The 3,093-nt window shown below is 35.5% G+C and overlaps 1 long non-coding RNA gene across 1 annotated transcript; it reads right to left on the bottom strand.

Annotated features, from left to right (window-relative positions):
- Nucleotides 1–759: 759 nt before the first annotated feature.
- LOC106533418 (uncharacterized) lies at nucleotides 760–1,804 on the bottom strand. The gene is made up of 2 exons (XR_001312240.1): nucleotides 1,570–1,804; nucleotides 760–952 (listed from the first exon to the last, which is right to left on the bottom strand). It is a non-coding gene; the product is annotated as an uncharacterized LOC106533418 (long non-coding RNA).
- Nucleotides 1,805–3,093: the final 1,289 nt, after the last annotated feature.

Genomic DNA, 3,093 nt, shown 5'->3' on the forward strand with positions numbered 1-3,093 from the left:
GGCCAAAATCACACCTGAGCAATGCATGCCACTAGTTTCTCCATACAGGAGGCGTCTTGAAGCTGTCATTGACAACAAAGGCTTTTCTACAAAGTATTAGATAAATTTCAGTAAGTGTTTTCAATACTTATTTTACCACTGTATATTATCTTTTATTTTGTAATACTAGGTTAACATATTAGACTGTAGGAGGCATCAGGACTCACTATAGATGAATCTGTTATAATTATTGTAACTCTGAGTCCTGAGGGTAGAAATACATCAGCAGTTAGTCCACAAACTGTTTTATTATCTAATGCTAAAAAGTAAATTAGTGTGTCGACTGGACAAAAGCTGAGTTATCTTTTTATAAATACTCAAGTGTTTTGTAAGGCCTTACTATTTCTGTCATTATGAAGAAAAAGACATTAAAGAACTTGATTTCATGTCACTGCAGTAAAGGATGTACAGAGTGACAGGAGTGGAACACGTCCCACTGAGGTTCACATTTAACCCCAGTGAGGTCATCTCTGCTGCCCAAAAACTACATCAACAAAAACAGGACGGCTACAGCCACCTGCTACAGCCACCTGCTACAGCCACCTGCTACAGCCAGGTTAGACAGTTGGTCACAATCTAGCATGTGACATCACTGCTGTTCAGACACACAAACCACAGACTGGAAACAACAACAACAAACAAACACACAGGACTGTTTCGTGTCAAAGATGAGTGCAGCCAGGTCACGTTATTTAGGTCTTGACTGAATAAAAAGTTCAATAAGATTATCATAGATGTTTATTGTTAGATTTGTACTTTTGTTACTTATTGAAATTAAACAGTCGTCTCAAAAATTACTTGATGACTGAACAGAATCTTTAATAAGGTGTCATGAAGGACTTCACAAGGATATATTTGTTTTTCTGTCAGCTCCACCCTTCTCCACCCACCATCACTCAAACTCGTGGGTTTCCTGTGGAAAAGAAAAAAACCTTATCTTAGAAACACACAACTGAAAGGTCTGAACAGAACACATAAAGCCAGCATCGTTGTATAATCTGCATTTTTTAAATGCAGGGAGAAGACTAAAAACTGCTGAAATTAATGATTGAAGCTAAAGCAGAACACTAGATAAAAACTATAAGTAACAAAATGTCAGCTGAAACTAGAAAAATGCTACCGCTAGCTAAAAGGAACTAAAATGAAGCTAAACTCTAATAGTAGAACAGAAGCTAAACTGAACAGAAGGCTAGCTAAATGTTCATTGTAGCAGATAGCTTAAAAAAAAGAATTAGCATAAAAGTCAAAAACAGAGCCAGCAACTGAACCAGAGACTGTTTTTTAATAAATCAATGAAAATTTTTATTGTTTTAAATGTCTAAATGTTACAAAAACCAAACATCAGAGCAGCCATCTCCTGACTGATTTTAATGTGGATAAAATAGACCTAAAGATGTGAAGTATCTCAGTATAATAAACGTACTGTTCCTCATTACTGATTACACTGCAGATTGATGAAGGAGGAAGTAATTTTTTAGTTAAAGTTGTTCTGTTTAAATACATAAAATAAGTGAAGACTTCCTTACTCACAGTTTATCCTTGTTCTTTCTTTTATTCATGGTTAGTTTGCAGATCCAGAGGTGAAAAACCCAGACCTCCCTCTCTTCAGCTCCCCCTGGAGCGTTCCACTCTGATAGAGGATTTATAAACCCAGCAGAGAGGTCTGCTTCAGGGTCTCCTCCCAGTGGGACACACCCAGAAAAACTACAAAAGAATGGGTCCAGGACCTGGGTCCTCTGGTCATGATCCAGACCTCCTGACCGTAGGTGAGAGGAAAAATGCAGGTAGACCAGTGAATCCAGAGCTTCACCTTCAGACTCATGTCAGCTTTCACAATCATGTCTTCAGGATTCTAGATCCCTCTCCATCTGACATCACTGATCCTCAGACTGGGTGTAAAACTTACTGAGTGGAAGGTGAGTTTATTTCTACATTTCAAGAACAAGACAATTCAAAGTGTGTTAAATGATGAAAACATAAAACAGACGTACATCACTGTGACATGTTGAAAACATGAAACAGATGTACATTACAGTGACATGATGAAAACACAACAGATGTACATCACAGTGACATGATGAAAACATAAAACAGATGTATGTTACAGTGACATGATGAAAACATAAAACAGATGTACGTTAGAGTGACATGATGAAAACATAAAACAGATGTACGTTACAGTGACATGATGAAAACATAAAACAGATGTATGTTACAGTGACATGATGAAAACATAAAACAGATGTACGTTACAGTGACATGATGAAAACACAAAACCGATGTATATTACAGTGACATGATGAAAACATAAAGCAGATGTACATCACAGTGACATGATGAAAACATAAAACAGTTGTATGTTACAGTGACATGATGAAAACATAAAACAGTTGTATGTTACAGTGACATGATGAAAACACAAAACCGATGTATATTACAGTGACATGATGAAAACATAAAGCAGATGTACATCACAGTGACATGATGAAAACACAAAACAGATGTGTATTACAGTGACATGATGAAAACATAAAACAGACGTACATCACAGTGACATGATGAAAACATAAAACAGATGTACGTTACAGTTACATGATGAAAACATAAAACAGATGTACATCACAGTGACATGATGAAAACATAAAACAGATGTATATTACAGTGACATGATGAAAACATAAAGCAGATGTACGTTACAGTTACATGATGAAAACATAAAACAGATGTATATTACAGTGACATGATGAAAACACAAAACAGATGTATATTACAGTGACATGATGAAAACATAAAACAGATGTATGTAATAGTGACATGATGAAAACATAAAACAGATGTACATCACAGTGACATGATGAAAACATAAAACAGATGTATATTACAGTGACATGATGAAAACATAAAGCAGATGTATGTTACAGTGACATGATGAAAACATAAAACAGATGTACGTTACAGTGACATGATGAAAAAAATAAAACAGATGTACATCACAGTGACATGATGAAAACATAAAACAGATGTACGTTACAGTTACATGATGAAAACATAAAA

Source organism: Austrofundulus limnaeus, unplaced genomic scaffold (genome assembly GCF_001266775.1).
Source record: "Austrofundulus limnaeus strain Quisiro unplaced genomic scaffold, Austrofundulus_limnaeus-1.0 Scaffold942, whole genome shotgun sequence".
Classification (NCBI taxonomy): Eukaryota; Metazoa; Chordata; class Actinopteri; order Cyprinodontiformes; family Rivulidae; genus Austrofundulus; species Austrofundulus limnaeus.